The sequence below is a fragment of the Osmia lignaria genome, unplaced genomic scaffold, assembly GCF_051020975.1.
Source record: "Osmia lignaria lignaria isolate PbOS001 unplaced genomic scaffold, iyOsmLign1 scaffold0002, whole genome shotgun sequence".
Classification (NCBI taxonomy): Eukaryota; Metazoa; Arthropoda; class Insecta; order Hymenoptera; family Megachilidae; genus Osmia; species Osmia lignaria.
Window position 1 is genome coordinate 23,100,075 of NW_027478159.1, and position 27,834 is coordinate 23,127,908.

The window sequence follows — 27,834 nt, forward strand, 5'->3', positions numbered from 1 at the left end:
CAGCTAAGCTGGAAGTGGCATTTGCGGCTCGCACTAGTGCAGAGTTATCTCAAAGAAAGGGGCCACGGTGTTTCTGTATCTCTATTATGTTGGTGCGGCTTCGGAACTTTTAAATATCTCGATATATCTCGAAAACTACGCTTCTGATCAAAAAATATCATAGAACATAAATTGTAGGAAACATAATTCTCTACAAAAAATGTCTCTTAACATTTTGCCATAGCTCGCTTCGTTTCCGAGATATTTGCAGATATATCTCAAGGGAAGGGGCCTGACGGACATATTTCGAGATATTTCTTCTTCTTGTTGTTCTTCCTCTGCACAGCTAAGCTGGAAGTGGCATTTGCAGCTCGCAATAGTGCAGAGTTATCTCAAAGAAAGGGGCCACGGTGTTTCTGTATCTCTATTATGTTGGTGCGGCTTCGGAACTTTTAAATATCTTGATATATCTCGAGAACTACGTATCTGATCAAAAAATATCATAGAACATAAAAAGTAGGAAACTTAATTCTCTACAAAAAAGGTCTCTTAACATTTTGCCATAGCTCGCTTCGTTTCCGAGATATTTGCAGATTTATCTCAAGGGAAGGGGCCTGACGGACATATTTCGAGATATTTCTTCTTCTTGTTGTTCTTCTTCTGCACAGCTAAGCTGGAAGTGGCATTTGCGGCTCGCACTAGTGCAGAGTTATCTCAAAGAAAGGGGCCACGGTGTTTCTGTATCCCTATTATGTTGGTGCGGCTTCGGAACTTTTAAATATCTCGATATATCTCGAAAACTACGCTTCTGATCAAAAAATATCATAGAACATAAATTGTAGGAAACATAATTCTCTATAAAAAACGTCTCTTAACATTTTGCCATAGCTCGCTTCGTTTCCGAGATATTTGCAGATTCAGCTCAAAGGAACTGGCCTGACGGACATATTTCGAGATATTTCTTCTTCTTGTTGTTCTTCCTCTGCACAGCTAAGCTGGAAGTGGCATTTGCAGCTCGCAATAGTGCAGAGTTATCTCAAAGAAAGGGGCCACGGTGTTTCTGTATCTCTATTATGTTGGTGCGGCTTCGGAACTTTTAAATATCTTGATATATCTCGAGAACTACGCATCTGATCAAAAAATATCATAGAACATAAAAAGTAGGAAACTTAATTCCCTACAAAAAAGGTCTCTTAACATTTTGCCATAGCTCGCTTCGTTTCCGAGATATTTGCAGATTTATCTCAAGGGAAGGGGCCTGACGGACATATTTCGAGATATTTCTTCTTCTTGTTGTTCTTCTTCTGCACAGCTAAGCTGGAAGTGGCATTTGCGGCTCGCACTAGTGCAGAGTTATCTCAAAGAAAGGGGCCACGGTGTTTCTGTATCTCTATTATGTTGGTGCGGCTTCGGAACTTTTAACTATCTCGATGTATCTCGAAAACTACGCTTCTGATCAAAAAATATCATAGAACATAAATTGTAGGAAACATAATTCTCTACAAAAAAGGTCTCTTAACATTTTGCCATAGCTCGCTTCGTTTCCGAGATATTTGCAGATATATCTCAAGGGAAGGGGCCTGACGGACATATTTCGAGATATTTCTTCTTCTTGTTGTTCTTCTTCTGCACAGCTAAGCTGGAAGTGGCATTTACAGCTCGCAATAGTGCAGAGTTATCTCAAAGAAAGGGGCCACGGTGTTTCTGTATCTCTATTATGTTGGTGCGGCTTCGGAACTTTGAAATATCTTGATATATCTCGAGAACTACGCATCTGATCAAAAAATATCATAGAACATAAAAAGTAGGAAACTTAATTCTCTACAAAAAAGGTCTCTTAACATTTTGCCATAGCTCGCTTCGTTTCCGAGATATTTGCAGATTTATCTCAAGGGAAGGGGCCTGACGGACATATTTCGAGATATTTCTTCTTCTTGTTGTTCTTCTTCTGCACAGCTAAGCTGGAAGTGGCATTTGCGGCTCGCACTAGTGCAGAGTTATCTCAAAGAAAGGGGCCACGGTGTTTCTGTATCCCTATTATGTTGGTGCGGCTTCGGAACTTTTAAATATCTCGATATATCTCGAAAACTACGCTTCTGATCAAAAAATATCATAGAACATAAATTGTAGGAAACATAATTCTCTATAAAAAACGTCTCTTAACATTTTGCCATAGCTCGCTTCGTTTCCGAGATATTTGCAGATTCAGCTCAAAGGAACTGGCCTGACGGACATATTTCGAGATATTTCTTCTTCTTGTTGTTCTTCCTCTGCACAGCTAAGCTGGAAGTGGCATTTGCAGCTCGCAATAGTGCAGAGTTATCTCAAAGAAAGGGGCCACGGTGTTTCTGTATCTCTATTATGTTGGTGCGGCTTCGGAACTTTTAAATATCTTGATATATCTCGAGAACTACGCATCTGATCAAAAAATATCATAGAACATAAAAAGTAGGAAACTTAATTCCCTACAAAAAAGGTCTCTTAACATTTTGCCATAGCTCGCTTCGTTTCCGAGATATTTGCAGATTTATCTCAAGGGAAGGGGCCTGACGGACATATTTCGAGATATTTCTTCTTCTTGTTGTTCTTCTTCTGCACAGCTAAGCTGGAAGTGGCATTTGCGGCTCGCACTAGTGCAGAGTTATCTCAAAGAAAGGGGCCACGGTGTTTCTGTATCTCTATTATGTTGGTGCGGCTTCGGAACTTTTAACTATCTCGATGTATCTCGAAAACTACGCTTCTGATCAAAAAATATCATAGAACATAAATTGTAGGAAACATAATTCTCTACAAAAAAGGTCTCTTAACATTTTGCCATAGCTCGCTTCGTTTCCGAGATATTTGCAGATATATCTCAAGGGAAGGGGCCTGACGGACATATTTCGAGATATTTCTTCTTCTTGTTGTTCTTCTTCTGCACAGCTAAGCTGGAAGTGGCATTTACAGCTCGCAATAGTGCAGAGTTATCTCAAAGAAAGGGGCCACGGTGTTTCTGTATCTCTATTATGTTGGTGCGGCTTCGGAACTTTGAAATATCTTGATATATCTCGAGAACTACGCATCTGATCAAAAAATATCATAGAACATAAAAAGTAGGAAACTTAATTCTCTACAAAAAAGGTCTCTTAACATTTTGCCATAGCTCGCTTCGTTTCCGAGATATTTGCAGATTTATCTCAAGGGAAGGGGCCTGACGGACATATTTCGAGATATTTCTTCTTCTTGTTGTTCTTCTTCTGCACAGCTAAGCTGGAAGTGGCATTTGCGGCTCGCACTAGTGCAGAGTTATCTCAAAGAAAGGGGCCACGGTGTTTCTGTATCTCTATTATGTTGGTGCGGCTTCGGAACTTTTAAATATCTCGATATATCTCGAAAACTACGCTTCTGATCAAAAAATATCATAGAACATAAATTGTAGGAAACATAATTCTCTACAAAAAATGTCTCTTAACATTTTGCCATAGCTCGCTTCGTTTCCGAGATATTTGCAGATATATCTCAAGGGAAGGGGCCTGACGGACATATTTCGAGATATTTCTTCTTCTTGTTGTTCTTCCTCTGCACAGCTAAGCTGGAAGTGGCATTTGCAGCTCGCAATAGTGCAGAGTTATCTCAAAGAAAGGGGCCACGGTGTTTCTGTATCTCTATTATGTTGGTGCGGCTTCGGAACTTTTAAATATCTTGATATATCTCGAGAACTACGTATCTGATCAAAAAATATCATAGAACATAAAAAGTAGGAAACTTAATTCTCTACAAAAAAGGTCTCTTAACATTTTGCCATAGCTCGCTTCGTTTCCGAGATATTTGCAGATTTATCTCAAGGGAAGGGGCCTGACGGACATATTTCGAGATATTTCTTCTTCTTGTTGTTCTTCTTCTGCACAGCTAAGCTGGAAGTGGCATTTGCGGCTCGCACTAGTGCAGAGTTATCTCAAAGAAAGGGGCCACGGTGTTTCTGTATCCCTATTATGTTGGTGCGGCTTCGGAACTTTTAAATATCTCGATATATCTCGAAAACTACGCTTCTGATCAAAAAATATCATAGAACATAAATTGTAGGAAACATAATTCTCTATAAAAAACGTCTCTTAACATTTTGCCATAGCTCGCTTCGTTTCCGAGATATTTGCAGATTCAGCTCAAAGGAACTGGCCTGACGGACATATTTCGAGATATTTCTTCTTCTTGTTGTTCTTCCTCTGCACAGCTAAGCTGGAAGTGGCATTTGCAGCTCGCAATAGTGCAGAGTTATCTCAAAGAAAGGGGCCACGGTGTTTCTGTATCTCTATTATGTTGGTGCGGCTTCGGAACTTTTAAATATCTTGATATATCTCGAGAACTACGCATCTGATCAAAAAATATCATAGAACATAAAAAGTAGGAAACTTAATTCCCTACAAAAAAGGTCTCTTAACATTTTGCCATAGCTCGCTTCGTTTCCGAGATATTTGCAGATTTATCTCAAGGGAAGGGGCCTGACGGACATATTTCGAGATATTTCTTCTTCTTGTTGTTCTTCTTCTGCACAGCTAAGCTGGAAGTGGCATTTGCGGCTCGCACTAGTGCAGAGTTATCTCAAAGAAAGGGGCCACGGTGTTTCTGTATCTCTATTATGTTGGTGCGGCTTCGGAACTTTTAACTATCTCGATGTATCTCGAAAACTACGCTTCTGATCAAAAAATATCATAGAACATAAATTGTAGGAAACATAATTCTCTACAAAAAAGGTCTCTTAACATTTTGCCATAGCTCGCTTCGTTTCCGAGATATTTGCAGATATATCTCAAGGGAAGGGGCCTGACGGACATATTTCGAGATATTTCTTCTTCTTGTTGTTCTTCTTCTGCACAGCTAAGCTGGAAGTGGCATTTACAGCTCGCAATAGTGCAGAGTTATCTCAAAGAAAGGGGCCACGGTGTTTCTGTATCTCTATTATGTTGGTGCGGCTTCGGAACTTTGAAATATCTTGATATATCTCGAGAACTACGCATCTGATCAAAAAATATCATAGAACATAAAAAGTAGGAAACTTAATTCTCTACAAAAAAGGTCTCTTAACATTTTGCCATAGCTCGCTTCGTTTCCGAGATATTTGCAGATTTATCTCAAGGGAAGGGGCCTGACGGACATATTTCGAGATATTTCTTCTTCTTGTTGTTCTTCTTCTGCACAGCTAAGCTGGAAGTGGCATTTGCGGCTCGCACTAGTGCAGAGTTATCTCAAAGAAAGGGGCCACGGTGTTTCTGTATCCCTATTATGTTGGTGCGGCTTCGGAACTTTTAAATATCTCGATATATCTCGAAAACTACGCTTCTGATCAAAAAATATCATAGAACATAAATTGTAGGAAACATAATTCTCTATAAAAAACGTCTCTTAACATTTTGCCATAGCTCGCTTCGTTTCCGAGATATTTGCAGATTCAGCTCAAAGGAACTGGCCTGACGGACATATTTCGAGATATTTCTTCTTCTTGTTGTTCTTCCTACGCACAGCTAAGCTGGAAGTGGCATTTGCAGCTCGCAATAGTGCAGAGTTATCTCAAAGAAAGGGGCCACGGTGTTTCTGTATCTCTATTATGTTGGTGCGGCTTCGGAACTTTTAAATATCTTGATATATCTCGAGAACTACGCATCTGATCAAAAAATATCATAGAACATAAAAAGTAGGAAACTTAATTCCCTACAAAAAAGGTCTCTTAACATTTTGCCATAGCTCGCTTCGTTTCCGAGATATTTGCAGATTTATCTCAAGGGAAGGGGCCTGACGGACATATTTCGAGATATTTCTTCTTCTTGTTGTTCTTCTTCTGCACAGCTAAGCTGGAAGTGGCATTTGCGGCTCGCACTAGTGCAGAGTTATCTCAAAGAAAGGGGCCACGGTGTTTCTGTATCTCTATTATGTTGGTGCGGCTTCGGAACTTTTAACTATCTCGATGTATCTCGAAAACTACGCTTCTGATCAAAAAATATCATAGAACATAAATTGTAGGAAACATAATTCTCTACAAAAAAGGTCTCTTAACATTTTGCCATAGCTCGCTTCGTTTCCGAGATATTTGCAGATATATCTCAAGGGAAGGGGCCTGACGGACATATTTCGAGATATTTCTTCTTCTTGTTGTTCTTCTTCTGCACAGCTAAGCTGGAAGTGGCATTTACAGCTCGCAATAGTGCAGAGTTATCTCAAAGAAAGGGGCCACGGTGTTTCTGTATCTCTATTATGTTGGTGCGGCTTCGGAACTTTGAAATATCTTGATATATCTCGAGAACTACGCATCTGATCAAAAAATATCATAGAACATAAAAAGTAGGAAACTTAATTCTCTACAAAAAAGGTCTCTTAACATTTTGCCATAGCTCGCTTCGTTTCCGAGATATTTGCAGATTTATCTCAAGGGAAGGGGCCTGACGGACATATTTCGAGATATTTCTTCTTCTTGTTGTTCTTCTTCTGCACAGCTAAGCTGGAAGTGGCATTTGCGGCTCGCACTAGTGCAGAGTTATCTCAAAGAAAGGGGCCACGGTGTTTCTGTATCTCTATTATGTTGGTGCGGCTTCGGAACTTTTAAATATCTCGATATATCTCGAAAACTACGCTTCTGATCAAAAAATATCATAGAACATAAATTGTAGGAAACAGAATTCTCTACAAAAAAGGTCTCTGAACATTTTGCCATAGCTCGCTTCGTTTCCGAGATATTTGCAGATATATCTCAAGGGAAGGGGCCTGACGGACATATTTCGAGATATTTCTTCTTCTTGTTGTTCTTCTTCTGCACAGCTAAGCTGGAAGTGGCATTTGCGGCTCGCACTAGTGCAGAGTTATCTCAAAGAAAGGGGCCACTGTGTTTCTGTATCTCTATTATGTTGGTGCGGCTTCGGAACTTTTAAATATCTCGATGTATCTCGAAAACTACGCTTCTGATCAAAAAATATCATAGAACATAAATTGTAGGAAACATAATTCTCTACAAAAAAGGTCTCTTAACATTTTGCCATAGCTCGCTTCGTTTCCGAGATATTTGCAGATTTATCTCAAGGGAAGGGGCCTGACGGGCATATTTCGAGATATTTCTTCTTCTTGTTGTTCTTCTTCTGCACAGCTAAGCTGGAAGTGGCATTTGCGGCTCGCACTAGTGCAGAGTTATCTCAAAGAAAGGGGCCACGGTGTTTCTGTATCTCTATTATGTTGGTGCGGCTTCGGAACTTTTAAATATCTCGATATATCTCGAAAACTACGCTTCTGATCAAAAAATATCATAGAACATAAATTGTAGGAAACATAATTCTCTACAAAAAAGGTCTCTTAACATTTTGCCATAGCTCGCTTCGTTTCCGAGATATTTGCATATTTATCTCAAGGGAAGGGGCCTGACGGACATATTTCGAGATATTTCTTCTTCTTGTTGTTCTTCTTCTGCACAGCTAAGCTGGAAGTGGCATTTGCGGCTCGCACTAGTGCAGAGTTATCTCAAAGAAAGGGGCCACGGTGTTTCTGTATCCCTATTATGTTGGTGCGGCTTCGGAACTTTTAAATATCTCGATATATCTCGAAAACTACGCTTCTGATCAAAAAATATCATAGAACATAAATTGTAGGAAACACAATTCTCTATAAAAAACGTCTCTTAACATTTTGTCATAGCTCGCTTCGTTTCCGAGATATTTGCAGATTCAGCTCAAAGGAACTGGCCTGACGGACATATTTCGAGATATTTCTTCTTCTTGTTGTTCTTCCTCTGCACAGCTAAGCTGGAAGTGGCATTTGCAGCTCGCAATAGTGCAGAGTTATCTCAAAGAAAGGGGCCACGGTGTTTCTGTATCTCTATTATGTTGGTGCGGCTTCGGAACTTTTAAATATCTTGATATATCTCGAGAACTACGCATCTGATCAAAAAATATCATAGAACATAAAAAGTAGGAAACTTAATTCTCTACAAAAAAGGTCTCTTAACATTTTGCCATAGCTCGCTTCGTTTCCGAGATATTTGCATATTTATCTCATGGGAAGGGGCCTGACGGACATATTTCGAGATATTTCTTCTTCTTGTTGTTCTTCTTCTGCACAGCTAAACTGGAAGTGGCATTTCCAGCTCGCAATAGTGCAGAGTTATCTCAAAGAAAGGGGCCACGGTGTTTCTGTATCTCTATTATGTTGGTGCGGCTTCGGAACTTTGAAATATCTTGATATATCTCGGGAACTACGCATCTGATCAAAAAATATCATAGAACATAAAAAGTAGGAAACTTAATTCTCTACAAAAAAGGTCTCTTAACATTTTGCCATAGCTCGCTTCGTTTCCGAGATATTTGCATATTTATCTCAAGGGAAGGGGCCTGACGGACATATTTCGAGATATTTCTTCTTCTTGTTGTTCTTCTTCTGCACAGCTAAGCTGGAAGTGGCATTTGCGGCTCGCACTAGTGCAGAGTTATCTCAAAGAAAGGGGCCACGGTGTTTCTGTATCTCTATTATGTTGGTGCGGCTTCGGAACTTTTAAATATCTCGATATATCTCGAAAACTACGCTTCTGATCAAAAAATATCATAGAACATAAATTGTAGGAAACATAATTCTCTACAAAAAAGGTCTCTTAACATTTTGCCATAGCTCGCTTCGTTTCCGAGATATTTGCAGATATATCTCAAGGGAAGGGGCCTGACGGACATATTTCGAGATATTTCTTCTTCCTGTTGTTCTTCCTCTGCACAGCTAAGCTGGAAGTGGCATTTGCAGCTCGCAATAGTGCAGAGTTATCTCAAAGAAAGGGGCCACGGTGTTTCTGTATCTCTATTATGTTGGTGCGGCTTCGGAACTTTTAAATATCTTGATATATCTCGAGAACTACGCATCTGATCAAAAAATATCATAGAACATAAAAAGTAGGAAACTTAATTCTCTACAAAAAAGGTCTCTTAACATTTTGCCATAGCTCGCTTCGTTTCCGAGATATTTGCAGATTTATCTCAAGGGAAGGGGCCTAACGGACATATTTCGAGATATTTCTTGTTCTTGTTGTTCTTCTTCTGCACAGCTAAGCTGGAAGTGGCATTTGCGGCTCGCACTAATGCAGACTTATCTCAAAGAAAGGGGCCACGGTGTTTCTGTATCTCTATTATGTTGGTGCGGCTTCGGAACTTTTAAATATCTTGATATATCTCGAGAACTACGCATCTGATCAAAAAATATCATAGAACATAAAAAGTAGGAAACTTAATTCTCTACAAAAAAGGTCTCTTAACATTTTGCCATAGCTCGCTTCGTTTCCGAGATATTTGCAGATTTATCTCAAGGGAAGGGGCCTGACGGACATATTTCGAGATATTTCTTCTTCTTGTTGTTCTTCTTCTGCACAGCTAAGCTGGAAGTGGCATTTGCGGCTCGCACTAGTGCAGAGTTATCTCAAAGAAAGGGGCCACGGTGTTTCTGTATCTCTATTATGTTGGTGCGGCTTCGGAACTTTTAAATATCTCGATATATCTCGAAAACTACGCTTCTGATCAAAAAATATCATAGAACATAAATTGTAGGAAACATAATTCTCTACAAAAAATGTCTCTTAACATTTTGCCATAGCTCGCTTCGTTTCCGAGATATTTGCAGATATATCTCAAGGGAAGGGGCCTGACGGACATATTTCGAGATATTTCTTCTTCTTGTTGTTCTTCCTCTGCACAGCTAAGCTGGAAGTGGCATTTGCTGCTCGCAATAGTGCAGAGTTATCTCAAAGAAAGGGGCCACGGTGTTTCTGTATCTCTATTATGTTGGTGCGGCTTCGGAACTTTTAAATATCTTGATATATCTCGAGAACTACGTATCTGATCAAAAAATATCATAGAACATAAAAAGTAGGAAACTTAATTCTCTACAAAAAAGGTCTCTTAACATTTTGCCATAGCTCGCTTCGTTTCCGAGATATTTGCAGATATATCTCAAGGGAAGGGGCCTGACGGACATATTTCGAGATATTTCTTCTTCTTGTTGTTCTTCCTCTGCACAGCTAAGCTGGAAGTGGCATTTGCAGCTCGCAATAGTGCAGAGTTATCTCAAAGAAAGGGGCCACGGTGTTTCTGTATCTCTATTATGTTGGTGCGGCTTCGGAACTTTTAAATATCTTGATATATCTCGAGAACTACGCATCTGATCAAAAAATATCATAGAATATAAAAGGTAGGAAACTTAATTCTCTACAAAAAAGGTCTCTTAACATTTTGCCATAGCTCGCTTCGTTTCCGAGATATTTGCATATTTATCTCAAGGGAAGGGGCCTGACGGACATATTTCGAGATATTTCTTCTTCTTGTTGTTCTTCTTCTGCACAGCTAAGCTGGAAGTGGCATTTGCGGCTCGCACTAGTGCAGAGTTATCTCAAAGAAAGGGGCCACAGTGTTTCTGTATCTCTATTATGTTGGTGCGGCTTCGGAACTTTTAAATATCTCGATATATCTCGAAAACTACGCTTCTGATCAAAAAATATCATCGAACATAAAAAGTAGGAAACTTAATTCTCTACAAAAAAGGTCTCTTAACATTTTGCCATAGCTCGCTTCGTTTCCGAGATATTTGCAGATTTATCTCAAGGGAAGGGGCCTAACGGACATATTTCGAGATATTTCTTCTTCTTGTTGTTCTTCTTCTGCACAGCTAAACTGGAAGTGGCATTTCCAGCTCGCAATAGTGCAGAGTTATCTCAAAGAAAGGGGCCACGGTGTTTCTGTATCTCTATTACGTTGGTGCGGCTTCGGAACTTTTAAATATCTTGATATATCTCGAGAACTACGCATCTGATCAAAAAATATCATAGAACATAAAAAGTAGGAAACTTAATTCTCTACAAAAAAGGTCTCTTAACATTTTGCCATAGCTCGCTTCGTTTCCGAGATATTTGCAGATTTATCTCAAGGGAAGGGGCCTGACGGACATATTTCGAGATATTTCTTCTTCTTGTTGTTCTTCTTCTGCACAGCTAAGCTGGAAGTGGCATTTGCGGCTCGCACTAGTGCAGAGTTATCTCAAAGAAAGGGGCCACGGTGTTTCTGTATCCGTATTATGTTGGTGCAGCTTCGGAACTTTTAAATATCTTGATATATCTCGAGAACTACGCATCTGATCAAAAAATATCATAGAACATAAAAAGTAGGAAACTTAATTCTCTACAAAAAAGGTCTCTTAACATTTTGCCATAGCTCGCTTCGTTTCCGAGATATTTGCAGATTTATCTCAAGGGAAGGGGCCTAACGGACATATTTCGAGATATTTCTTGTTCTTGTTGTTCTTCTTCTGCACAGCTAAGCTGGAAGTGGCATTTGCGGCTCGCACTAATGCAGACTTATCTCAAAGAAAGGGGCCACGGTGTTTCTGTATCTCTATTATGTTGGTGCGGCTTCGGAACTTTTAAATATCTTGATATATCTCGAGAACTACGCATCTGATCAAAAAATATCATAGAACATAAAAAGTAGGAAACTTAATTCTCTACAAAAAAGGTCTCTTAACATTTTGCCATAGCTCGCTTCGTTTCCGAGATATTTGCAGATTTATCTCAAGGGAAGGGGCCTGACGGACATATTTCGAGATATTTCTTCTTCTTGTTGTTCTTCTTCTGCACAGCTAAGCTGGAAGTGGCATTTGCGGCTCGCACTAGTGCAGAGTTATCTCAAAGAAAGGGGCCACGGTGTTTCTGTATCTCTATTATGTTGGTGCGGCTTCGGAACTTTTAAATATCTCGATATATCTCGAAAACTACGCTTCTGATCAAAAAATATCATAGAACATAAATTGTAGGAAACATAATTCTCTACAAAAAATGTCTCTTAACATTTTGCCATAGCTCGCTTCGTTTCCGAGATATTTGCAGATATATCTCAAGGGAAGGGGCCTGACGGACATATTTCGAGATATTTCTTCTTCTTGTTGTTCTTCCTCTGCACAGCTAAGCTGGAAGTGGCATTTGCTGCTCGCAATAGTGCAGAGTTATCTCAAAGAAAGGGGCCACGGTGTTTCTGTATCTCTATTATGTTGGTGCGGCTTCGGAACTTTTAAATATCTTGATATATCTCGAGAACTACGTATCTGATCAAAAAATATCATAGAACATAAAAAGTAGGAAACTTAATTCTCTACAAAAAAGGTCTCTTAACATTTTGCCATAGCTCGCTTCGTTTCCGAGATATTTGCAGATATATCTCAAGGGAAGGGGCCTGACGGACATATTTCGAGATATTTCTTCTTCTTGTTGTTCTTCCTCTGCACAGCTAAGCTGGAAGTGGCATTTGCAGCTCGCAATAGTGCAGAGTTATCTCAAAGAAAGGGGCCACGGTGTTTCTGTATCTCTATTATGTTGGTGCGGCTTCGGAACTTTTAAATATCTTGATATATCTCGAGAACTACGCATCTGATCAAAAAATATCATAGAATATAAAAGGTAGGAAACTTAATTCTCTACAAAAAAGGTCTCTTAACATTTTGCCATAGCTCGCTTCGTTTCCGAGATATTTGCATATTTATCTCAAGGGAAGGGGCCTGACGGACATATTTCGAGATATTTCTTCTTCTTGTTGTTCTTCTTCTGCACAGCTAAGCTGGAAGTGGCATTTGCGGCTCGCACTAGTGCAGAGTTATCTCAAAGAAAGGGGCCACAGTGTTTCTGTATCTCTATTATGTTGGTGCGGCTTCGGAACTTTTAAATATCTCGATATATCTCGAAAACTACGCTTCTGATCAAAAAATATCATCGAACATAAAAAGTAGGAAACTTAATTCTCTACAAAAAAGGTCTCTTAACATTTTGCCATAGCTCGCTTCGTTTCCGAGATATTTGCAGATTTATCTCAAGGGAAGGGGCCTAACGGACATATTTCGAGATATTTCTTCTTCTTGTTGTTCTTCTTCTGCACAGCTAAACTGGAAGTGGCATTTCCAGCTCGCAATAGTGCAGAGTTATCTCAAAGAAAGGGGCCACGGTGTTTCTGTATCTCTATTACGTTGGTGCGGCTTCGGAACTTTTAAATATCTTGATATATCTCGAGAACTACGCATCTGATCAAAAAATATCATAGAACATAAAAAGTAGGAAACTTAATTCTCTACAAAAAAGGTCTCTTAACATTTTGCCATAGCTCGCTTCGTTTCCGAGATATTTGCAGATTTATCTCAAGGGAAGGGGCCTGACGGACATATTTCGAGATATTTCTTCTTCTTGTTGTTCTTCTTCTGCACAGCTAAGCTGGAAGTGGCATTTGCGGCTCGCACTAGTGCAGAGTTATCTCAAAGAAAGGGGCCACGGTGTTTCTGTATCCGTATTATGTTGGTGCGGCTTCGGAACTTTTAAATATCTCGATATATCTCGAAAACTACGCTTCTGATCAAAAAATATCATAGAACATAAATAGTAGGAAACATAATTCTCTATAAAAAACGTCTCTTAACATTTTGCCATAGCTCGCTTCGTTTCCGAGATATTTGCAGATTCAGCTCAAAGGAACTGGCCTGACGGACATATTTCGAGATATTTCTTCTTCTTGTTGTTCTTCCTCTGCACAGCTAAGCTGGAAGTGGCATTTGCAGCTCGCAATAGTGCAGAGTTATTTCAAAGAAAGGGGCCACGGTGTTTCTGTATCTCTATTATGTTGGTGCGGCTTCGGAACTTTTAAATATCTTGATATATCTCGAGAACTACGCATCTGATCAAAAAATATCATAGAACATAAAAAGTAGGAAACTTAATTCCCTACAAAAAAGGTCTCTTAACATTTTGCCATAGCTCGCTTCGTTTCCGAGATATTTGCAGATTTATCTCAAGGGAAGGGGCCTGACGGACATATTTCGAGATATTTCTTCTTCTTGTTGTTCTTCTTCTGCACAGCTAAGCTGGAAGTGGCATTTGCGGCTCGCACTAGTGCAGAGTTATCTCAAAGAAAGGGGCCACGGTGTTTCTGTATCTCTATTATGTTGGTGCGGCTTCGGAACTTTTAAATATCTCGATATATCTCGAAAACTACGCTTCTGATCAAAAAATATCATAGAACATAAATTGTAGGAAACAGAATTGTCTACAAAAAAGGTCTGTGAACATTTTGCCATAGCTCGCTTCGTTTCCGAGATATTTGCAGATATATCTCAAGGGAAGGGGCCTGACGGACATATTTCGAGATATTTCTTCTTCTTGTTGTTCTTCTTCTGCACAGCTAAGCTGGAAGTGGCATTTGCGGCTCGCACTAGTGCAGAGTTATCTCAAAGAAAGGGGCCACTGTGTTTCTGTATCTCTATTATGTTGGTGCGGCTTCGGAACTTTTAAATATCTCGATGTATCTCGAAAACTACGCTTCTGATCAAAAAATATCATAGAACATAAATTGTAGGAAACATAATTCTCTACAAAAAAGGTCTCTTAACATTTTGCCATAGCTCGCTTCGTTTCCGAGATATTTGCAGATATATCTCAAGGGAAGGGGCCTGACGGACATATTTCGAGATATTTCTTCTTCCTGTTGTTCTTCCTCTGCACAGCTAAGCTGGAAGTGGCATTTGCAGCTCGCAATAGTGCAGAGTTATCTCAAAGAAAGGGGCCACGGTGTTTCTGTATCTCTATTATGTTGGTGCGGCTTCGGAACTTTTAAATATCTTGATATATCTCGAGAACTACGCATCTGATCAAAAAATATCATAGAACATAAAAAGTAGGAAACTTAATTCTCTACAAAAAAGGTCTCTTAACATTTTGCCATAGCTCGCTTCGTTTCCGAGATATTTGCAGATTTATCTCAAGGGAAGGGGCCTAACGGACATATTTCGAGATATTTCTTGTTCTTGTTGTTCTTCTTCTGCACAGCTAAGCTGGAAGTGGCATTTGCGGCTCGCACTAATGCAGAGTTATCTCAAAGAAAGGGGCCACGGTGTTTCTGTATCTCTATTATGTTGGTGCGGCTTCGGAACTTTTAAATATCTTGATATATCTCGAGAACTACGCATCTGATCAAAAAATATCATAGAACATAAAAAGTAGGAAACTTAATTCTCTACAAAAAAGGTCTCTTAACATTTTGCCATAGCTCGCTTCGTATCCGAGATATTTGCAGATTTATCTCAAGGGAAGGGGCCTGACGGACATATTTCGAGATATTTCTTCTTCTTGTTGTTCTTCTTCTGCACAGCTAAGCTGGAAGTGGCATTTGCGGCTCGCACTAGTGCAGAGTTATCTCAAAGAAAGGGGCCACGGTGTTTCTGTATCTCTATTATGTTGGTGCGGCTTCGGAACTTTTAAATATCTCGATATATCTCGAAAACTACGCTTCTGATCAAAAAATATCATAGAACATAAATTGTAGGAAACATAATTCTCTACAAAAAATGTCTCTTAACATTTTGCCATAGCTCGCTTCGTTTCCGAGATATTTGCAGATATATCTCAAGGGAAGGGGCCTGACGGACATATTTCGAGATATTTCTTCTTCTTGTTGTTCTTCCTCTGCACAGCTAAGCTGGAAGTGGCATTTGCTGCTCGCAATAGTGCGGAGTTATCTCAAAGAAAGGGGCCACGGTGTTTCTGTATCTCTATTATGTTGGTGCGGCTTCGGAACTTTTAAATATCTTGATATATCTCGAGAACTACGTATCTGATCAAAAAATATCATAGAACATAAAAAGTAGGAAACTTAATTCTCTACAAAAAAGGTCTCTTAACATTTTGCCATAGCTCGCTTCGTTTCCGAGATATTTGCAGATATATCTCAAGGGAAGGGGCCTGACGGACATATTTCGAGATATTTCTTCTTCTTGTTGTTCTTCCTCTGCACAGCTAAGCTGGAAGTGGCATTTGCAGCTCGCAATAGTGCAGAGTTATCTCAAAGAAAGGGGCCACGGTGTTTCTGTATCTCTATTATGTTGGTGCGGCTTCGGAACTTTTAAATATCTTGATATATCTCGAGAACTACGCATCTGATCAAAAAATATCATAGAATATAAAAGGTAGGAAACTTAATTCTCTACAAAAAAGGTCTCTTAACATTTTGCCATAGCTCGCTTCGTTTCCGAGATATTTGCATATTTATCTCAAGGGAAGGGGCCTGACGGACATATTTCGAGATATTTCTTCTTCTTGTTGTTCTTCTTCTGCACAGCTAAGCTGGAAGTGGCATTTGCGGCTCGCACTAGTGCAGAGTTATCTCAAAGAAAGGGGCCACAGTGTTTCTGTATCTCTATTATGTTGGTGCGGCTTCGGAACTTTTAAATATCTCGATATATCTCGAAAACTACGCTTCTGATCAAAAAATATCATAGAACATAAAAAGTAGGAAACTTAATTCTCTACAAAAAAGGTCTCTTAACATTTTGCCATAGCTCGCTTCGTTTCCGAGATATTTGCAGATTTATCTCAAGGGAAGGGGCCTAACGGACATATTTCGAGATATTTCTTCTTCTTGTTGTTCTTCTTCTGCACAGCTAAACTGGAAGTGGCATTTCCAGCTCGCAATAGTGCAGAGTTATCTCAAAGAAAGGGGCCACGGTGTTTCTGTATCTCTATTACGTTGGTGCGGCTTCGGAACTTTTAAATATCTTGATATATCTCGAGAACTACGCATCTGATCAAAAAATATCATAGAACATAAAAAGTAGGAAACTTAATTCTCTACAAAAAAGGTCTCTTAACATTTTGCCATAGCTCGCTTCGTTTCCGAGATATTTGCAGATTTATCTCAAGGGAAGGGGCCTGACGGACATATTTCGAGATATTTCTTCTTCTTGTTGTTCTTCTTCTGCACAGCTAAGCTGGAAGTGGCATTTGCGGCTCGCACTAGTGCAGAGTTATCTCAAAGAAAGGGGCCACGGTGTTTCTGTATCCCTATTATGTTGGTGCGGCTTCGGAACTTTTAAATATCTCGATATATCTCGAAAACTACGCTTCTGATCAAAAAATATCATAGAACATAAATAGTAGGAAACATAATTCTCTATAAAAAACGTCTCTTAACATTTTGCCATAGCTCGCTTCGTTTCCGAGATATTTGCAGATTCAGCTCAAAGGAACTGGCCTGACGGACATATTTCGAGATATTTCTTCTTCTTGTTGTTCTTCCTCTGCACAGCTAAGCTGGAAGTGGCATTTGCAGCTCGCAATAGTGCAGAGTTATTTCAAAGAAAGGGGCCACGGTGTTTCTGTATCTCTATTATGTTGGTGCGGCTTCGGAACTTTTAAATATCTTGATATATCTCGAGAACTACGCATCTGATCAAAAAATATCATAGAACATAAAAAGTAGGAAACTTAATTCCCTACAAAAAAGGTCTCTTAACATTTTGCCATAGCTCGCTTCGTTTCCGAGATATTTGCAGATTTATCTCAAGGGAAGGGGCCTGACGGACATATTTCGAGATATTTCTTCTTCTCGTTGTTCTTCTTCTGCACAGCTAAGCTGGAAGTGGCATTTGCGGCTCGCACTAGTGCAGAGTTATCTCAAAGAAAGGGGCCACTGTGTTTCTGTATCTCTATTATGTTGGTGCGGCTTCGGAACTTTTAAATATCTCGATGTATCTCGAAAACTACGCTTCTGATCAAAAAATATCATAGAACATAAATTGTAGGAAACATAATTCTCTACAAAAAAGGTCTCTTAACATTTTGCCATAGCTCGCTTCGTTTCCGAGATATTTGCTGATATATCTCAAGGGGAGGGGCCTGACGGACATATTTCGAGATATTTCTTCTTCTTGTTGTTCTTCTTCTGCACAGCTAAGCTGGAAGTGGCATTTCCAGCTCGCAATAGTGCAGAGTTATCTCAAAGAAAGGGGCCACGGTGTTTCTGTATCTCTATTATGTTGGTGCGGCTTCGGAACTTTTAAATATCTTGATATATCTCGAGAACTACGCATCAGATCAAACAATATCATAGAACATAAAAGGTAGGAAACTTAATTCTCTACAAAAAAGGTCTCTTAACATTTTGCCATAGCTCTCTTCGTTTCCGAGATATTTGCAGATATATCTCAAGGGAAGGGGCCTGACGGACATATTTCGAGATATTTCTTTTTCTTGTTGTTCTTCTTCTGCACAGCTAAGCTGGAAGTGGCATTTGCGGCTCGCACTAGTGCAGAGTTATCTCAAAGAAAGGGGCCACTGTGTTTCTGTATCTCTATTATGTTGGTGCGGCTTCGGAACTTTTAAATATCTCGATATATCTCGAAAACTACGCTTCTGATCAAAAAATATCATAGAACATAAATAGTAGGAAACATAATTCTCTATAAAAAACGTCTCTTAACATTTTGCCATAGCTCGCTTCGTTTCCGAGATATTTGCAGATTCAGCTCAAAGGAACTGGCCTGACGGACATATTTCGAGATATTTCTTCTTCTTGTTGTTCTTCCTCTGCACAGCTAAGCTGGAAGTGGCATTTGCAGCTCGCAATAGTGCAGAGTTATTTCAAAGAAAGGGGCCACGGTGTTTCTGTATCTCTATTATGTTGGTGCGGCTTCGGAACTTTTAAATATCTTGATATATCTCGAGAACTACGCATCTGATCAAAAAATATCATAGAACATAAAAAGTAGGAAACTTAATTCCCTACAAAAAAGGTCTCTTAACATTTTGCCATAGCTCGCTTCGTTTCCGAGATATTTGCAGATTTATCTCAAGGGAAGGGGCCTGACGGACATATTTCGAGATATTTCTTCTTCTTGTTGTTCTTCTTCTGCACAGCTAAGCTGGAAGTGGCATTTGCGGCTCGCACTAGTGCAGAGTTATCTCAAAGAAAGGGGCCACTGTGTTTCTGTATCTCTATTATGTTGGTGCGGCTTCGGAACTTTTAAATATCTCGATGTATCTCGAAAACTACGCTTCTGATCAAAAAATATCATAGAACATAAATTGTAGGAAACATAATTCTCTACAAAAAAGGTCTCTTAACATTTTGCCATAGCTCGCTTCGTTTCCGAGATATTTGCTGATATATCTCAAGGGGAGGGGCCTGACGGACATATTTCGAGATATTTCTTCTTCTTGTTGTTCTTCTTCTGCACAGCTAAGCTGGAAGTGGCATTTCCAGCTCGCAATAGTGCAGAGTTATCTCAAAGAAAGGGGCCACGGTGTTTCTGTATCTCTATTATGTTGGTGCGGCTTCGGAACTTTTAAATATCTTGATATATCTCGAGAACTACGCATCAGATCAAACAATATCATAGAACATAAAAGGTAGGAAACTTAATTCTCTACAAAAAAGGTCTCTTAACATTTTGCCATAGCTCTCTTCGTTTCCGAGATATTTGCAGATATATCTCAAGGGAAGGGGCCTGACGGACATATTTCGAGATATTTCTTCTTCTTGTTGTTCTTCTTCTGCACAGCTAAGCTGGAAGTGGCATTTGCGGCTCGCACTAGTGCAGAGTTATCTCAAAGAAAGGGGCCACTGTGTTTCTGTATCTCTATTATGTTGGTGCGGCTTCGGAACTTTTAAATATCTCGATGTATCTCGAAAACTACGCTTCTGATCAAAAAATATCATAGAACATAAATTGTAGGAAACATAATTCTCTACAAAAAAGGTCTCTTAACATTTTGCCATAGCTCGCTTCGTTTCCGAGATATTTGCAGATTTATCTCAAGGGAAGGGGCCTGACGGACATATTTCGAGATATTTCTTCTTCTTGTTGTTCTTCTTCTGCACAGCTAAGCTGGAAGTGGCATTTGCGGCTCGCACTAGTGCAGAGTTATCTCAAAGAAAGGGGCCACGGTGTTTCTGTATCTCTATTATGTTGGTGCGGCTTCGGAACTTTTAAATATCTCGATATATCTCGAAAACTACGCTTCTGATCAAAAAATATCATAGAACATAAATTGTAGGAAACATAATTCTCTACAAAAAATGTCTCTTAACATTTTGCCATAGCTCGCTTCGTTTCCGAGATATTTGCAGATATATCTCAAGGGAAGGGGCCTGACGGACATATTTCGAGATATTTCTTCTTCTTGTTGTTCTTCCTCTGCACAGCTAAGCTGGAAGTGGCATTTGCTGCTCGCAATAGTGCAGAGTTATCTCAAAGAAAGGGGCCACGGTGTTTCTGTATCTCTATTATGTTGGTGCGGCTTCGGAACTTTTAAATATCTTGATATATCTCGAGAACTACGTATCTGATCAAAAAATATCATAGAACATAAAAAGTAGGAAACTTAATTCTCTACAAAAAAGGTCTCTTAACATTTTGCCATAGCTCGCTTCGTTTCCGAGATATTTGCAGATATATCTCAAGGGAAGGGGCCTGACGGACATATTTCGAGATATTTCTTCTTCTTGTTGTTCTTCCTCTGCACAGCTAAGCTGGAAGTGGCATTTGCAGCTCGCAATAGTGCAGAGTTATCTCAAAGAAAGGGGCCACGGTGTTTCTGTATCTCTATTATGTTGGTGCGGCTTCGGAACTTTTAAATATCTCGATATATCTCGAAAACTACGCTTCTGATCAAAAAATATCATAGAACATAAATTGTAGGAAACATAATTCTCTACAAAAAAGGTCTCTTAACATTTTGCCATAGCTCGCTTCGTTTCCGAGATATTTGCAGATATATCTCAAGGGAAGGGGCCTGACGGACATATTTCGAGATATTTCTTCTTCCTGTTGTTCTTCCTCTGCACAGCTAAGCTGGAAGTGGCATTTGCAGCTCGCAATAGTGCAGAGTTATCTCAAAGAAAGGGGCCACGGTGTTTCTGTATCTCTATTATGTTGGTGCGGCTTCGGAACTTTTAAATATCTTGATATATCTCGAGAACTACGCATCTGATCAAAAAATATCATAGAACATAAAAAGTAGGAAACTTAATTCTCTACAAAAAAGGTCTCTTAACATTTTGCCATAGCTCGCTTCGTTTCCGAGATATTTGCAGATTTATCTCAAGGGAAGGGGCCTAACGGACATATTTCGAGATATTTCTTGTTCTTGTTGTTCTTCTTCTGCACAGCTAAGCTGGAAGTGGCATTTGCGGCTCGCACTAATGCAGAGTTATCTCAAAGAAAGGGGCCACGGTGTTTCTGTATCTCTATTATGTTGGTGCGGCTTCGGAACTTTTAAATATCTTGATATATCTCGAGAACTACGCATCTGATCAAAAAATATCATAGAACATAAAAAGTAGGAAACTTAATTCTCTACAAAAAAAGTCTCTTAACATTTTGCCATAGCTCGCTTCGTATCCGAGATATTTGCAGATTTATCTCAAGGGAAGGGGCCTGACGGACATATTTCGAGATATTTCTTCTTCTTGTTGTTCTTCTTCTGCACAGCTAAGCTGGAAGTGGCATTTGCGGCTCGCACTAGTGCAGAGTTATCTCAAAGAAAGGGGCCACGGTGTTTCTGTATCTCTATTATGTTGGTGCGGCTTCGGAACTTTTAAATATCTCGATATATCTCGAAAACTACGCTTCTGATCAAAAAATATCATAGAACATAAATTGTAGGAAACATAATTCTCTACAAAAAATGTCTCTTAACATTTTGCCATAGCTCGCTTCGTTTCCGAGATATTTGCAGATATATCTCAAGGGAAGGGGCCTGACGGACATATTTCGAGATATTTCTTCTTCTTGTTGTTCTTCCTCTGCACAGCTAAGCTGGAAGTGGCATTTGCTGCTCGCAATAGTGCAGAGTTATCTCAAAGAAAGGGGCCACGGTGTTTCTGTATCTCTATTATGTTGGTGCGGCTTCGGAACTTTTAAATATCTCGATATATCTCGAAAACTACGCTTCTGATCAAAAAATATCATAGAACATAAATTGTAGGAAACATAATTCTCTACAAAAAATGTCTCTTAACATTTTGCCATAGCTCGCTTCGTTTCCGAGATATTTGCAGATATATCTCAAGGGAAGGGGCCTGACGGACATATTTCGAGATATTTCTTCTTCTTGTTGTTCTTCCTCTGCACAGCTAAGCTGGAAGTGGCATTTGCTGCTCGCAATAGTGCAGAGTTATCTCAAAGAAAGGGGCCACGGTGTTTCTGTATCTCTATTATGTTGGTGCGGCTTCGGAACTTTTAAATATCTTGATATATCTCGAGAACTACGTATCTGATCAAAAAATATCATAGAACATAAAAAGTAGGAAACTTAATTCTCTACAAAAAAGGTCTCTTAACATTTTGCCATAGCTCGCTTCGTTTCCGAGATATTTGCAGATATATCTCAAGGGAAGGGGCCTGACGGACATATTTCGAGATATTTCTTCTTCTTGTTGTTCTTCCTCTGCACAGCTAAGCTGGAAGTGGCATTTGCAGCTCGCAATAGTGCAGAGTTATCTCAAAGAAAGGGGCCACGGTGTTTCTGTATCTCTATTATGTTGGTGCGGCTTCGGAACTTTTAAATATCTCGATATATCTCGAAAACTACGCTTCTGATCAAAAAATATCATAGAACATAAATTGTAGGAAACATAATTCTCTACAAAAAAGGTCTCTTAACATTTTGCCATAGCTCGCTTCGTTTCCGAGATATTTGCAGATATATCTCAAGGGAAGGGGCCTGACGGACATATTTCGAGATATTTCTTCTTCCTGTTGTTCTTCCTCTGCACAGCTAAGCTGGAAGTGGCATTTGCAGCTCGCAATAGTGCAGAGTTATCTCAAAGAAAGGGGCCACGGTGTTTCTGTATCTCTATTATGTTGGTGCGGCTTCGGAACTTTTAAATATCTTGATATATCTCGAGAACTACGCATCTGATCAAAAAATATCATAGAACATAAAAAGTAGGAAACTTAATTCTCTACAAAAAAGGTCTCTTAACATTTTGCCATAGCTCCTTCGTTTCCGAGATATTTGCAGATTTATCTCAAGGGAAGGGGCCTAACGGACATATTTCGAGATATTTCTTGTTCTTGTTGTTCTTCTTCTGCACAGCTAAGCTGGAAGTGGCATTTGCGGCTCGCACTAATGCAGAGTTATCTCAAAGAAAGGGGCCACGGTGTTTCTGTATCTCTATTATGTTGGTGCGGCTTCGGAACTTTTAAATATCTTGATATATCTCGAGAACTACGCATCTGATCAAAAAATATCATAGAACATAAAAAGTAGGAAACTTAATTCTCTACAAAAAAGGTCTCTTAACATTTTGCCATAGCTCGCTTCGTATCCGAGATATTTGCAGATTTATCTCAAGGGAAGGGGCCTGACGGACATATTTCGAGATATTTCTTCTTCTTGTTGTTCTTCTTCTGCACAGCTAAGCTGGAAGTGGCATTTGCGGCTCGCACTAGTGCAGAGTTATCTCAAAGAAAGGGGCCACGGTGTTTCTGTATCTCTATTATGTTGGTGCGGCTTCGGAACTTTTAAATATCTCGATATATCTCGAAAACTACGCTTCTGATCAAAAAATATCATAGAACATAAATTGTAGGAAACATAATTCTCTACAAAAAATGTCTCTTAACATTTTGCCATAGCTCGCTTCGTTTCCGAGATATTTGCAGATATATCTCAAGGGAAGGGGCCTGACGGACATATTTCGAGATATTTCTTCTTCTTGTTGTTCTTCCTCTGCACAGCTAAGCTGGAAGTGGCATTTGCTGCTCGCAATAGTGCAGAGTTATCTCAAAGAAAGGGGCCACGGTGTTTCTGTATCTCTATTATGTTGGTGCGGCTTCGGAACTTTTAAATATCTTGATATATCTCGAGAACTACGTATCTGATCAAAAAATATCATAGAACATAAAAAGTAGGAAACTTAATTCTCTACAAAAAAGGTCTCTTAACATTTTGCCATAGCTCGCTTCGTTTCCGAGATATTTGCAGATATATCTCAAGGGAAGGGGCCTGACGGACATATTTCGAGATATTTCTTCTTCTTGTTGTTCTTCCTCTGCACAGCTAAGCTGGAAGTGGCATTTGCAGCTCGCAATAGTGCAGAGTTATCTCAAAGAAAGGGGCCACGGTGTTTCTGTATCTCTATTATGTTGGTGCGGCTTCGGAACTTTTAAATATCTTGATATATCTCGAGAACTACGCATCTGATCAAAAAATATCATAGAATATAAAAGGTAGGAAACTTAATTCTCTACAAAAAAGGTCTCTTTACATTTTGCCATAGCTCGCTTCGTTTCCGAGATATTTGCATATTTATCTCAAGGGAAGGGGCCTGACGGACATATTTCGAGATATTTCTTCTTCTTGTTGTTCTTCTTCTGCACAGCTAAGCTGGAAGTGGCATTTGCGGCTCGCACTAGTGCAGAGTTATCTCAAAGAAAGGGGCCACTGTGTTTCTGTATCTCTATTATGTTGGTGCGGCTTCGGAACTTTTAAATATCTCGATGTATCTCGAAAACTACGCTTCTGATCAAAAAATATCATAGAACATAAATTGTAGGAAACATAATTCTCTACAAAAAAGGTCTCTTAACATTTTGCCATAGCTCGCTTCGTTTCCGAGATATTTGCTGATATATCTCAAGGGGAGGGGCCTGACGGACATATTTCGAGATATTTCTTCTTCTTGTTGTTCTTCTTCTGCACAGCTAAGCTGGAAGTGGCATTTCCAGCTCGCAATAGTGCAGAGTTATCTCAAAGAAAGGGGCCACGGTGTTTCTGTATCTCTATTATGTTGGTGCGGCTTCGGAACTTTTAAATATCTTGATATATCTCGAGAACTACGCATCAGATCAAACAATATCATAGAACATAAAAGGTAGGAAACTTAATTCTCTACAAAAAAGGTCTCTTAACATTTTGCCATAGCTCTCTTCGTTTCCGAGATATTTGCAGATATATCTCAAGGGAAGGGGCCTGACGGACATATTTCGAGATATTTCTTCTTCTTGTTGTTCTTCTTCTGCACAGCTAAGCTGGAAGTGGCATTTGCGGCTCGCACTAGTGCAGAGTTATCTCAAAGAAAGGGGCCACGGTGTTTCTGTATCCCTATTATGTTGGTGCGGCTTCGGAACTTTTAAATATCTCGATATATCTCGAAAACTACGCTTCTGATCAAAAAATATCATAGAACATAAATAGTAGGAAACATAATTCTCTATAAAAAACGTCTCTTAACATTTTGCCATAGCTCGCTTCGTTTCCGAGATATTTGCAGATTCAGCTCAAAGGAACTGGCCTGACGGACATATTTCGAGATATTTCTTCTTCTTGTTGTTCTTCCTCTGCACAGCTAAGCTGGAAGTGGCATATGCAGCTCGCAATAGTGCAGAGTTATTTCAAAGAAAGGGGCCACGGTGTTTCTGTATCTCTATTATGTTGGTGCGGCTTCGGAACTTTTAAATATCTTGATATATCTCGAGAACTACGCATCTGATCAAAAAATATCATAGAACATAAAAAGTAGGAAACTTAATTCCCTACAAAAAAGGTCTCTTAACATTTTGCCATAGCTCGCTTCGTTTCCGAGATATTTGCAGATTTATCTCAAGGGAAGGGGCCTGACGGACATATTTCGAGATATTTCTTCTTCTTGTTGTTCTTCTTCTGCACAGCTAAGCTGGAAGTGGCATTTGCGGCTCGCACTAGTGCAGAGTTATCTCAAAGAAAGGGGCCACTGTGTTTCTGTATCTCTATTATGTTGGTGCGGCTTCGGAACTTTTAAATATCTCGATGTATCTCGAAAACTACGCTTCTGATCAAAAAATATCATAGAACATAAATTGTAGGAAACATAATTCTCTACAAAAAAGGTCTCTTAACATTTTGCCATAGCTCGCTTCGTTTCCGAGATATTTGCTGATATATCTCAAGGGGAGGGGCCTGACGGACATATTTCGAGATATTTCTTCTTCTTGTTGTTCTTCTTCTGCACAGCTAAGCTGGAAGTGGCATTTCCAGCTCGCAATAGTGCAGAGTTATCTCAAAGAAAGGGGCCACGGTGTTTCTGTATCTCTATTATGTTGGTGCGGCTTCGGAACTTTTAAATATCTTGATATATCTCGAGAACTACGCATCAGATCAAACAATATCATACAACATAAAAGGTAGGAAACTTAATTCTCTACAAAAAAGGTCTCTTAACATTTTGCCATAGCTCTCTTCGTTTCCGAGATATTTGCAGATATATCTCAAGGGAAGGGGCCTGACGGACATATTTCGAGATATTTCTTCTTCTTGTTGTTCTTCTTCTGCACAGCTAAGCTGGAAGTGGCATTTGCGGCTCGCACTAGTGCAGAGTTATCTCAAAGAAAGGGGCCACTGTGTTTCTGTATCTCTATTATGTTGGTGCGGCTTCGGAACTTTTAAATATCTCGATGTATCTCGAAAACTACGCTTCTGATCAAAAAATATCATAGAACATAAATTGTAGGAAACATAATTCTCTACAAAAAAGGTCTCTTAACATTTTGCCATAGCTCGCTTCGTTTCCGAGATATTTGCAGATTTATCTCAAGGGAAGGGGCCTGACGGACATATTTCGAGATATTTCTTCTTCTTGTTGTTCTTCTTCTGCACAGCTAAGCTGGAAGTGGCATTTGCGGCTCGCACTAGTGCAGAGTTATCTCAAAGAAAGGGGCCACGGTGTTTCTGTATCTCTATTATGTTGGTGCGGCTTCGGAACTTTTAAATATCTCGATATATCTCGAAAACTACGCTTCTGATCAAAAAATATCATAGAACATAAATAGTAGGAAACATAATTCTCTATAAAAAACGTCTCTTAACATTTTGCCATAGCTCGCTTCGTTTCCGAGATATTTGCAGATTCAGCTCAAAGGAACTGGCCTGACGGACATATTTCGAGATATTTCTTCTTCTTGTTGTTCTTCCTCTGCACAGCTAAGCTGGAAGTGGCATTTGCAGCTCGCAATAGTGCAGAGTTATCTCAAAGAAAGGGGCCACGGTGTTTCTGTATCTCTATTATGTTGGTGCGGCTTCGGAACTTTTAAATATCTTGATATATCTCGAGAACTACGCATCTGATCAAAAAATATCATAGAACATAAAAAGTAGGAAACTTAATTCCCTACAAAAAAGGTCTCTTAACATTTTGCCATAGCTCGCTTCGTTTCCGAGATATTTGCAGATTTATCTCAAGGGAAGGGGCCTGACGGACATATTTCGAGATATTTCTTCTTCTTGTTGTTCTTCTTCTGCACAGCTAAGCTGGAAGTGGCATTTGCGGCTCGCACTAGTGCAGAGTTATCTCAAAGAAAGGGGCCACGGTGTTTCTGTATCTCTATTATGTTGGTGCGGCTTCGGAACTTTTAACTATCTCGATGTATCTCGAAAACTACGCTTCTGATCAAAAAATATCATAGAACATAAATTGTAGGAAACATAATTCTCTACAAAAAAGGTCTCTTAACATTTTGCCATAGCTCGCTTCGTTTCCGAGATATTTGCAGATATATCTCAAGGGAAGGGGCCTGACGGACATATTTCGAGATATTTCTTCTTCTTGTTGTTCTTCTTCTGCACAGCTAAGCTGGAAGTGGCATTTACAGCTCGCAATAGTGCAGAGTTATCTCAAAGAAAGGGGCCACGGTGTTTCTGTATCTCTATTATGTTGGTGCGGCTTCGGAACTTTTAAATATCTTGATATATCTCGAGAACTACGCATCTGATCAAAAAATATCATAGAACATAAAAAGTAGGAAACTTAATTCTCTACAAAAAAGGTCTCTTAACATTTTGCCATAGCTCGCTTCGTTTCCGAGATATTTGCAGATTTATCTCAAGGGAAGGGGCCTGACGGACATATTTCGAGATATTTCTTCTTCTTGTTGTTCTTCTTCTGCACAGCTAAGCTGGAAGTGGCATTTGCGGCTCGCACTAGTGCAGAGTTATCTCAAAGAAAGGGGCCACGGTGTTTCTGTATCTCTATTATGTTGGTGCGGCTTCGGAACTTTTAAATATCTCGATATATCTCGAAAACTACGCTT